General features: G+C 46.0%; 1 long non-coding RNA gene across 1 annotated transcript in view; it reads left to right on the top strand.

The window, feature by feature from the left end:
* The first annotated feature begins 7,639 nt into the window (after window positions 1-7,639).
* Window positions 7,640-12,938, top strand: part of LOC140403677 (uncharacterized) — a 39,339-nt gene continuing 34,040 nt past the window's right edge. The window contains exon 1 of the long non-coding RNA XR_011938382.1: window positions 7,640-7,790. This is a non-coding gene — a long non-coding RNA (uncharacterized lncRNA). The remainder of the gene's footprint in view (window positions 7,791-12,938) is intronic.

The raw sequence follows: 12,938 nt of genomic DNA, 5'->3' as shown, positions 1-12,938 counted from the left end.
ATAGACACTGAACATAGATACTGAAGATAGACACTGAACATAGATACTGAAGATAGACACTAAATCTAGATACTGAAGATAGACACTGAATATAGACACTGAAGATAGACACTGAAGATAGACACTGAACATAGATACTGAAGATAGACACTGAAGATATTCACTGAAGATAGACACTGAACATAGATACTGAAGATAGACACTAAAGCTAGATACTGAAGATATTCACTGAAGGTAAACACTGAAGATAGACACTGACGATAGACACTGAAGATAGACACTGAAGATAGAGACTGAAGATAGACACTGAAGATAGACACTGAAGATATTCACTGAAGGTAGACACTGAAGATAGACACTGAAGATAGACACTGAAGATAGACACTGAAGATATTCACTGAAGATAGACAATGAAGATAGACACTGAAGATATTCACTGAAGATAGACACTGAAGTTAGTCACTGAAGATAGACACTGAAGATAGACACTGAAGATAGATACTGAAAATATTCACCAAAGTTAGACACAGAAGATAAACACTGAAGATAAGACACTGAAGATAGACACTGAAGATAGACACTGAAGATAGACACTGAAGACAGACACTGAAGATAGACACTGAAGACAGACACTGAAGATAGACACTGAAGATATTCACTGAAGATAGACACTGAAGATATTCATTGAAGATAGACACTGAAGTTAGACACTGAAGTTAGACACTGAAGATAGACACTGAAGATAGATACTGAAGATAGACACTGAAGATAGACACTGAAGACAGACACTGAAGATAGACACTGAAGATAGACACTGAAGACAGACACTGAAGGTAGACACTGAAGATAGATACTGAAGATAGACACTGAAGTTAGACACTGAAGATAGACACTGAAGATAGACACTGAAGACAGACACTGAAGATAGACACTGAAGATAGATACTGAAGACAGACACTGAAGACAGACACTGAAGATAGACACTGAAGATAGATACTGAAGACAGACACTGAAGATAGACACCGAAGATAGACACTGAAGATAGACACTGAAGATAGACACTGAAGATAGACACTGAAGACAGACACTGAAGATAGACACTGAAGATAGACACTGAACATAGACACTGAAGATAGACACTGAAGATAGACACTGAAGACAAACACTGAAGATAGACACTGAACATAGATACTGAAGATAGACACTGAACATAGATACTGAAGATAGACACTAAATCTAGATACTGAAGATAGACACTGAATATAGACACTGAAGATAGACACTGAAGATAGACACTGAACATAGATACTGAAGATAGACACTGAAGATATTCACTGAAGATAGACACTGAACATAGATACTGAAGATAGACACTAAAGCTAGATACTGAAGATATTCACTGAAGGTAAACACTGAAGATAGACACTGACGATAGACACTGAAGATAGACACTGAAGATAGAGACTGAAGATAGACACTGAAGATAGACACTGAAGATATTCACTGAAGGTAGACACTGAAGATAGACACTGAAGATAGACACTGAAGATAGACACTGAAGATATTCACTGAAGATAGACACTGAAGATAGACACTGAAGATATTCACTGAAGATAGACACTGAAGTTAGACACTGAAGATAGACACTGAAGATAGACACTGAAGATAGATACTGAAAATATTCACCAAAGTTAGACACAGAAGATAGACACTGAAGATAAGACACTGAAGATAGACACTGAAGATAGACACTGAAGATAGACACTGAAGACAGACACTGAAGATAGACACTGAAGACAGACATTGAAGATAGACACTGAAGATATTCACTGAAGATAGACACTGAAGATATTCATTGAAGATAGACACTGAAGTTAGACACTGAAGTTAGACACTGAAGATAGACACTGAAGATAGATACTGAAGATAGACACTGAAGATAGACACTGAAGACAGACACTGAAGATAGACACTGAAGACAGACACTGAAGGTAGACACTGAAGATAGATACTGAAGATAGACACTGAAGTTAGACACTGAAGATAGACACTGAAGATAGACACTGAAGATATTCACTGAAGATGGACACTGAAGACAGACACTGAAGACAGACACTGAAGGTAGACACTGAAGGTAGACACTGAAGATAGACACTGAAGATAGACACTGAAGATAGATACTGAAGATAGACACTGAAGATAGACACTGAAGATAGACACTAAAGATAGACACTGAAGATAGACACTGAAGATAGACACTGAAGATAGACACTAAAGATAGACACTGAAGTTAGACACTGAAGATAGATACTGAAGATAGACACTGAAGATAGACACTGAAGATAGACACTGAAGATAGACACTGAAGATAGACACTGAAGATAGACACTGAAGGTAGACACTGAAGATAGACACTGAAGATAGACACTGAAGATAGACACTGAAGGTAGACACTGAAGACAGACACTGAAGATAGACACTGAAGGTAGACACTGAAGGTAGACACTGAAGATAGACACTGAAGATAGACACTGAAGATAGATACTGAAGATAGACACTGAAGATAGACACTGAAGATAGACACTGAAGATAGACACTGAAGATAGACACTGAAGATAGACACTAAAGATAGACACTGAAGATAGATACTGAAGATAGACACTGAAGATAGACACTGAAGATAGATACTGAAGATAGACACTGAAGATAGACACTGAAGATAGACACTGAAGATAGACACTGGAGATAGATACTGAAGATATTCACTGAAGATAGACACTGAAGTTAGACACTGAAGTTAGACACTGAAGATAGACACAGAAGGTAGACACTGAAGATAGACACTGAAGATAGACACTGAAGGTAGACACTGAAGATAGACACTGAAGGTAGACACTGAAGGTAGACACTGAAGATATTCACTGAAGATAGACACTGAACATAGATACTGAAGATAGACACTAAAGCTAGATACTGAAGATATTCACTGAAGGTAAACACTGAAGATAGACACTGACGATAGACACTGAAGATAGATACTGAAGATAGACACTGAAGATAGACACTGAAGATAGACACTGAAGACAAACACTGAAGATAGACACTGAACATAGATACTGAAGATAGACACTGAACATAGATACTGAAGATAGACACTAAATCTAGATACTGAAGATAGACACTGAATATAGACACTGAAGATAGACACTGAAGATAGACACTGAACATAGATACTGAAGATAGACACTGAAGATATTCACTGAAGATAGACACTGAACATAGATACTGAAGATAGACACTAAAGCTAGATACTGAAGATATTCACTGAAGGTAAACACTGAAGATAGACACTGACGATAGACACTGAAGATAGACACTGAAGATAGAGACTGAAGATAGACACTGAAGATAGACACTGAAGATATTCACTGAAGGTAGACACTGAAGATAGACACTGAAGATAGACACTGAAGATAGACACTGAAGATATTCACTGAAGATAGACAATGAAGATAGACACTGAAGATATTCACTGAAGATAGACACTGAAGTTAGTCACTGAAGATAGACACTGAAGATAGACACTGAAGATAGATACTGAAAATATTCACCAAAGTTAGACACAGAAGATAAACACTGAAGATAAGACACTGAAGATAGACACTGAAGATAGACACTGAAGATAGACACTGAAGACAGACACTGAAGATAGACACTGAAGACAGACACTGAAGATAGACACTGAAGATATTCACTGAAGATAGACACTGAAGATATTCATTGAAGATAGACACTGAAGTTAGACACTGAAGTTAGACACTGAAGATAGACACTGAAGATAGATACTGAAGATAGACACTGAAGATAGACACTGAAGACAGACACTGAAGATAGACACTGAAGATAGACACTGAAGACAGACACTGAAGGTAGACACTGAAGATAGATACTGAAGATAGACACTGAAGTTAGACACTGAAGATAGACACTGAAGATAGACACTGAAGACAGACACTGAAGATAGACACTGAAGATAGATACTGAAGACAGACACTGAAGACAGACACTGAAGATAGACACTGAAGATAGACACTGAAGACAGACACTGAAGATAGACACTGAAGATAGATACTGAAGACAGACACTGAAGATAGACACCGAAGATAGACACTGAAGATAGACACTGAAGATAGACACTGAAGATAGACACTGAAGACAGACACTGAAGATAGACACTGAAGATAGACACTGAACATAGATACTGAAGATAGACACTGAAGATAGACACTGAAGACAAACACTGAAGATAGACACTGAACATAGATACTGAAGATAGACACTGAACATAGATACTGAAGATAGACACTAAATCTAGATACTGAAGATAGACACTGAATATAGACACTGAAGATAGACACTGAAGATAGACACTGAACATAGATACTGAAGATAGACACTGAAGATATTCACTGAAGATAGACACTGAACATAGATACTGAAGATAGACACTAAAGCTAGATACTGAAGATATTCACTGAAGGTAAACACTGAAGATAGACACTGACGATAGACACTGAAGATAGACACTGAAGATAGAGACTGAAGATAGACACTGAAGATAGACACTGAAGATATTCACTGAAGGTAGACACTGAAGATAGACACTGAAGATATTCACTGAAGATAGACACTGAAGATAGACACTGAATGTAGACACTGAAGATATTCACTGAAGATAGACACTGAAGGTAGACACTGAAGATAGACACTGAAGATATTCACTGAAGATAGACACTGATGATAGACACTGAAGATAGACACTGAAGATAGACACTGAAGATATTCACTGAAGATAGACACTGAACATAGATACTGAAGATAGACACTAAAGCTAGATACTGAAGATATTCACTGAAGGTAAACACTGAAGATAGACACTGACGATAGACACTGAAGATAGACACTGAAGATAGAGACTGAAGATAGACACTGAAGATAGACACTGAAGATAGACACTGAAGATATTCACTGAAGGTAGACACTGAAGATAGACACTGAAGATATTCACTGAAGATAGACACTGAAGATAGACACTGAATGTAGACACTGAAGATATTCACTGAAGATAGACACTGAAGGTAGACACTGAAGATAGACACTGAAGATATTCACTGAAGATAGACACTGATGATAGACACTGAAGATAGACACTGAAGATAGACACTGAAGATATTCACTGAAGATAGACACTGAAGGTAGACACTGAAGATAGACACTGAAGATAGACACTGAAGATAGACACTGAAGATATTCACTGAAGATAGACACTGAACATAGATACTGAAGATAGACACTGAAGATATTCACTGAAGCTGGACACTGAAGGTAGACACTGAAGGTAGACACTGCTACATCCTCAGCACACTGGCAGGGTTCCGGATGGATGTGGGACAGAGCGAGAGAGTGCACAGATTGTTTTTGATGCCGCGCTGGAGGTCCTGCTGGATGTCCTGTACCTTCCCTACCCAACCCCTGCCCCATGGGGAACGGGGCCACCTCCCACTCCTGTCCCTCTCTCTCTATTTCTGCTTGAGTGGCGTAGAATACTCAGAGAATTTTGATAAGAGCGTTGGTGAAGCGTTGCTCCAAAACTCTCCCAACGTTGTCCAACGCAATGCCATCAGTCTATCCCAACCAGCAAGCCAAAGGTTTTAGCAGCAATATCATTGTTCCAGTGATCGCATTGAGGAGAGGCCATTAGTTGAAGCACTGTGCAGCAAATTACAGTGTAGAGCCTCATTAATAATGTCTGACATGCAATCCAGCTGGCAGTAAGCCCCTTAGCAGTCCGCTCCATGCCTGTTCAAAGGGCACCTCCTTTTGCCAAAGTCACACCTTGTGCCACAGAACCACAGAATTGTTACAGCACAGGAGGAGGCCATTCGGTCCATCGTGTTTGCAGCAGCTGTCCGAGTGAGCCCTTTATTTTGTGCCATTGCCCCGCCTTCTCTCTGTAATCTTGCACATTCGTACCTTTCAGGTAGAAATCTAATAATAATAATCTTTATTGTCACAAGTGATGTGTTGGGTGTTCTGGATCACAAACAGGTCACCAACACTGGAAGTGGTGCAACTCTAGTTTATTATAAGGTTAACTATATTAACATACTTGAACTGTGGGTAAATGCAATACCAGCTTTAACTGTTGACCCTTGCCTAGTCCTAACCAGGTGATGCACTCAGCACATGGTGAATGTCTGTGTTGCAGGCTGTGAGCTCTGTGCTCCGAGCTGGCTGCTACTAGAATGAGCGGGAACTCTCCTGTCCCCTGTCTTTATAGCGTGTGTGCTCTCACTGGTGATTAGCTGCGGTTTTGTGTATGCTGATTGGTCCCACTGCATGTCCATCAGTGTGTGTGTCTGCACCATAATATACTGGTGTATATTATGACAACAAGTAGGCTTACATTAACACTGCAATGAAGTTACTGTGAAAAGCCCCTAGTCGCCACATTCCGGCGCCTGTTCGGGTACACAGAGGGAGAATTCAGAATGTCCAATTCACCTAACAAGCACATCTTTCGGGGCTTGTGGGAGGAAACCGGAGCACCCAGAGGAAATCCACACAGACACGGAGAGAACGTGCAGACTCCGCACAGTCAGTGACCCAAGCCGGGAATCGAATCGAACCACTGTGCCACCATACCACACACAAGGGTGACCCCCAGAATGAAGAGCTTGTCACATGAGGAGCGGTTGAGGACTCTGGGTGTGTACTCAATGGAGTTTATAAGGATGAGGGGGGATCTTTTTGAAACAGAATGCTGAGAGGCCTGGATAGAGTAGATGTGGAGACGATGTTTCCACTAGTAGGCGAGACAAGAAATCGAGGGCACAGCCTCTGACTGAAGAGACGGTCCTTTAAAACTGAGATGAGGAGGAATTTATTCAGCCGGGGGTGGTGAATCTGTGGAACTCTTTGCCACAGAAGATTGTGGAGGTCAAATCACTGAGTGTCTTTAAGACAGAGATAGATAGGTTCTTGATTAATAAGGGGGTCAGGGGTTATGGGGAGAAGGCAGGAGAATGGGGATGAGAAACACATCAGCCATGATTGAATGGCGGAGCAGACTCGATGGGCCGAGTGGCCTAATTCTGCTCCTATATCTTATGGATTCGAGTGCCTCCACCGTACTCTCAGGCAGCACATTCTAGACATGAATCATTCGCCGTGTGAAACATTCTCTCATTTGCTTCTCTGGTCAGTTATATTCACTCTATGCCCTCTCGCTCTCAATCCTTTCGCGAACGGGACATCGTTCCCCCTCTCCACTCTGCCCCGATCCCTCGCGATATTGAACACCTCTCCCAAACCTCCTCTCAGCCTCCATGGACAACTGTACCCACCTCTCCTATTGACCTTCCTCCTTTTCTCGCTCCCCTGAATACTGGGCTAATACGGGGAAAGATTTCCAGCCTTTATCTGTTTTCATTGCAATCCTTTCTCTCAAATTCAAACGGGTAGGTGATTGGGAAAGTGTATCCAGCACGAAAACCTGCCCATTTCCCTGTTTGGATTTAGGGGAAATCCCACCCCCTGCTGGCGACTGACGGAGGTGCCCCTCGGCTTGACTCCTCTCTCTATAAAGGTGCTCTCGCCCAGATTGTTTCTTCAGTCTCCCATCAGGAGTCAGAGTGACAGGATGAAGACTCTCCCTCTCCTGTGCTGTGTGATCCTGATTACACTCTGCCTTTCCATTCTGGCTGAGGCGCGCATCACACTCAGGAAAGGTGAGTGAAGTTCCTCTTGTTTGTCTGGAGTTGTCGTGCGGGGGAGTGGGGAGGTTAAAGCAGCGGCATTTAGTATTAACTACAATACTGAAAGTGACTGAAGGTTAATCCTTGACTTTGCGTTTCGGGCGATACAGAATGTATTTAGATTTCCATGCCCTCGGCGTGCCCAACTTTGGGAAAGACTTTGGGCGGGATTCTCCAGTCCGCCAGACCCGTGTTTGTCGGTTGCGCGCCGTTCGCTCCCAGTAGGATTTTGTCCTCCCGCAGATTGTCAATGGGATTTCCCACCCACGCCGTCGCGGAACCCAGGCCTGCATTGCTGACGGGAACATTGAATCGCAGCGACCGTAAAATTCCGGCCTTTATTGGATGTGCAGCACGGCCGGGAAATCAGTCGCCTTTGGTGAGATTCCTTACTGAATTGACGCACGCCCTCGCTGCATAGGTTTCTGACAACGCACAGCTGCCCCACAGGCACCCGCTAAGCTGCCTTTAAACCAGGAGGGTACAAAACAAGGAATAGTGGGAATGTCTTCGGGAGGGGGGCGCGGGGAGGGGGTCCGCTCTGATTTATGGATTGAGTTTTTGGCTCGATTATCCCACCTCTGAGCTACGACAGTTTGCATTTTAATAGCAACTTGAATAGCAGAGAGAAATGAAGTCTCATGGCGCTCCGCAAGAGCGCGCTCAAACAAAACGCTCCACCAGAGTCACATTGAGGAGACACGAACATCAGGAGCAGGAGTGGGCCATTCGGCCCCTCGAGCCTGCACCCCTCCGTTCAATAAGATCGCGGCTGACCCTATTGTAAACTCAACTCCACATTCCTGCTGACCTCCGATAAGCTTTCACCCCCCTTGTTGATGAAGAATCTATCGAGCTTAAAAATATTAAAAAATTCTGCTTCCACCGCTTTTTGAGGAAGAGAGTTCCTCAGACCTCCTGATCGAAAACACATTCTCCTCACCTCCGTCATAAATGAGCCACCCCTTATTTATAAGCAGTGATATATTCAGACAAACAACTATAATCCTGCTCAAGGAAGCAAGGAGCATCTTAAAGGAGGGTTCAGACAGTCACAACGGCACAGAATGAGAGGCGACCTTATTGAGACATATCGGATTCTCAGGGGGTTTGACAGGGTGGATGCTGAGAGGTTGTTTCCCCTTGTGGGAGAGTCTAGGACCAGAGGGCATCATCTCAGAGTAAGGGGGTCGCCCATTTAAGACAGAGATGAGGTGGGATTTCTTCTCTCAGAGGGGAGTGAATCTGTGGAATTCTTTTCTGGGTCGTTAAATATCTTTAATCTTTTTAAAAAATTATTATCACAAGTAGGCTTACATTAACACTGCAGTAGCCTTGTGGATAGCACAATTGCTTCACAGCTCCAGGGTCCCAGGTTCGATTCCGGCTTGGGTCACTGTCTGTGCGGAGTCTGCACGTCCTCCCCGTGTCTGCGTGGGTTTCCTCCGGGTGCTCCGGTTTCCTCCCACAGTCCAAAGATGTGCGGGTTAGGTGGATTGGCCATGATAAATTGCCCTTAGTGTTGGGTGGGGTTACTGGGTTACTGGGATAGGGCGGAGGTGATGACCTTGGGTAGGGTGCTCTTTCCAAGAGCCGGTGCAGACTCGATGGGCCGAATGGCCTCCTTCTGCACTGTAAATTCTATGAAAGTTACTGTGAAAATCCCCTAGTCGCCACATTCCGGCGCCTGTTCGGGTACACAGAGGGAGAATTCAGAATGTCCCATTCACCTAACAAGCACGTCTTTCGGGACTTGTGGGAGGAAACTGGTGCACCCGGAGGAAACCCACGCAGACACGGGGAGAACGTGCAGACTCCGCACAGACCGTGACCCAAGCTGGGAATCGAACCCGGCACCCTGGCACTGTGAAGCAACAGTGCTAACCACTGTGCTACCGTGCAGTGAATCTGTGTAATTCTTTACCGCAGACAGCTGTAGAGGTTGGGTCATTAAATATGTTCAAGAGAGGGCAGCACGGTGGCGCAGTGGTTAGCACTGCTGCCTCACGGCGCCGAGGTCACAGGTTCGATCTCGGCTCTGGGTCACTGTCCGTGTGGAGTTTGCACATTCCCCCCCGTGTTTGCGTGGGTGTCGCCCCCACAACCCAAAGATGCGCAGGGTAGGTGGATTGGCCACGCTAAATTGCCCATAATTGGAAAAAAATTAATTGGGTACTCTAAATGTTTTTTAAAGTATGTTCAAGGCTGAGAGAGACGGATTTTTCACCATTAAGGGAATCGAGGGGACAAGGCGGGAAAGTGGAGTTGAGGATTATCACATCAGATCAGTCACGATTTTATTGAATGGCGGAGCGAACTTGATGGGCCGAGTGGCCTTCTTCTGTTCCTGTGTCTTATGGGCTTATATGCGCTGCTGGAGGTGCCAATTTTGGAAGGAAATATTAAAAGACAGATCCCGACCTTCCCTCTCAAGTGGAAGAGAAAGATCCCAGGGCACTACTTGGGGGAAGAGCAGGGGAGTCCCGTCCCACCCCCCCGCCCCCCCCTGCCCCTCCCCCCTCCCACCCCCACCCCCGTGCCTTGACCAATACTTACCCCACCAACAACAACACCGGAAAAGTAAACAATCTGGGCGGTTGCCAGGTTGCTGTTCGCGGGATCTTCCTGTGCGCCAAAATTGCCTGCCCCTTTTCAAGACGTCGCAGACGGCGACTGCACGTCAATAGTGGCTGTGAAGGACTTGAGGCGCCCTGGGGGGTGTGAACGGTGCCATCCCAACGCAAGAACCCCCGCTAGCAAAGCGAAGCACCTTCCCTTTCGAATCCTCTACTCAAGTACAGCAGAGGTCACTGCCTACCCTGGCAGAGGAGCTCCTCTCAGGGTCGGGTGCTTACCTCTTCCTCCTGGCCATGTGCACGTTTGCTGCCCTGTAGGGAATTGTGCGGGGCTCGGCGCTGTGAGGCCGGTGGGGGGGGGGGGGGGGGGGGGGGGAGGGAAGGGGAGAGGGGTGGGGGGCAATGGAATCCTCGGTAACGCTGCTGTACCCTGTATATGTGGCTGGGCCTCAAATAAACTTGCCCCAGCAGAAACCGCACATGGGAAAGTTGTTTTTTTTACGGGCGCGGTTTTCTCTCCAGGTGATACATCGACCACAAGATGTTAAAACTTGTTCCCTTTGTTCTCCAATCATGTTTATAAACCGATTTGCACTTTAGTGCTGATGACGATTCGCGAGGCAGTCAGTCAAGTGCTGTGAGCGGCTACCATGGTGACCAGAAATCAGAGCTCCCGGCCAAGAAGATTTGAGGCCCGTCGCCATGTCATAGACCTGTGTCCAGTCGTAGGATTCGACCATAAGACATAGGAGCAGAAGGAGGCCATTCGGCCCATCGAGTCTGCTCCGCCATTCAATGAGATCATGACTGATCTGATGTGATAAATCCTCCACTTTCCCACCTTGTCCCCATAACCCTCGATTCCTTTACTGATTAAAAATCTGTCGCTCTCAGCCTTCACGGTGCACAGCAATCCATTCAGCCCATCAGTCCCCTGCCAGCTCTTTAGAAGTGCAGTCCCATTGGTTCCATTTTCCCACTCAATCCCCACAACCGTTTTTTTTTATACTTTCACTTAATTTACCAAAGAATCCCTGCAGTGCAGAAGAAGGCCATTCGGCCCCTTGAGTCTGCACCGACCCTCTGAAAGAGCACTCCACCTAGGCCCATTCCCTGCCCCATCCCCGTAACCCTACCTAACCTGCACGTCTTTAGACTGTGGGAGGAAACCGGAGCGCCCGGAGGAAACCCACGCAGACACGGGGAGGATGTGCAGACTCCGCACAGACAGTGACCCAAGCCAGGAATCGAACCCGGGACCTTGGCGCTGTGAGGCAGCGGTGCTAACCACTGTGCTACCCTGCAGCCCTATTACCTTTTGAAAGTTATGACTGAACCTGCTCCCACCTTTCTTTCAGGGCAGTGCCCGCCCTCCAGCTCGTGACATGTCGCTGGGTTTAAAAGAAGACCGTTCTCGGACCCACCCAAGACTGATTCTGGCCTGAAGCTACAGGGAGGGGGGGGGGGGCGGGGAGTGGTGCAGGGGGGGGGAGTCAACCCCTGAGGGAAATGTGGAGACTGGCAGAAAGGAATGGGGCGGCACGGTGGCACATTGGTTAGCACTGCTGCCTCACAGCGCCAGGGACCCGGGTTCGATACATCGAAACATAGAAAATAGGAGCAGGAGGAGGCCATTCGGCCCATCGAGCATCCACCATTCATTATGATCATCGCTGATCATCCAACTCAGTGAGCTATTCCCGCTTCTCCCCCCCCCCCCCAATATCCTTTGATCCCCTTTGCCCTAAGTGCTGTATCTAACTCCTTCTTGAAAATATGTAGCCTGGAATTCTCCGGCAGTTTGCTGGCAGCGGGTTTCCCTGGGTCCCGTTGGAAGCCCCCCCCACCCCCCTGTGGGTTTCCTGGAGTGTGGGGTGGCTTCGGTGGGAATTCTCGTTGACCGCGGCGGAGACGAGAATCCCGCCGGCAGAGAATCCCGCCGCCTCCCACTGCCGAGAAACACACAGCTGAGGGACCGGAGAATCCCGCCCACAATGTTTCGGCCTCAACTACTTCCTGTGGTAACGAATTCCACAGGCCGACCACTCTGTGGGTGCAGAAATGTCTCCTCATCTCTGTCCTAAATGGTCTACCCTGCATCCTCCGACTGTGACCCCTGGTTCTGGACACCCCCCACCATCGGGAACATCCTTCCTGCATCTACCCTGTCCAGTCCTGTTCGAATTTTATAGGTTTCTATGAGATTCCTCCCCTCATTTTGCTGAACTTCAGCGAATACAATCCTAACCAATTCAATCGCTCCTCACACGTCAGCCCTGTCATCCTAGGAATCAGTCTGGTAAACCTTCGCTGCACTCTCTCTATCGCTAGAACATCCTTCCTCAGATAAGGAGGCCAAAACTGCTCGCAATATTCCAGATGTGGCCTCATCAAGATCCTGTACAATTTCAGCAACACATCCCCGCTCCTGTACTCGAAACCTCTCGCTATGAAGGCCAACATACCATTTGCCTTCTTTACCGCCCGCTGCACCTGCATGCTTACCTTCAGCGACTGGTGTAGGAGGACACCCAGGTCTCGTTGC

This window comes from Scyliorhinus torazame, chromosome 28 (genome assembly GCF_047496885.1).
Source record: "Scyliorhinus torazame isolate Kashiwa2021f chromosome 28, sScyTor2.1, whole genome shotgun sequence".
Lineage (NCBI taxonomy): Eukaryota > Metazoa > Chordata > Chondrichthyes > Carcharhiniformes > Scyliorhinidae > Scyliorhinus > Scyliorhinus torazame.
The sequence above is the reverse complement of the archived record's forward strand: the minus strand, read 5'-3'. Positions and strand labels throughout refer to the sequence as shown.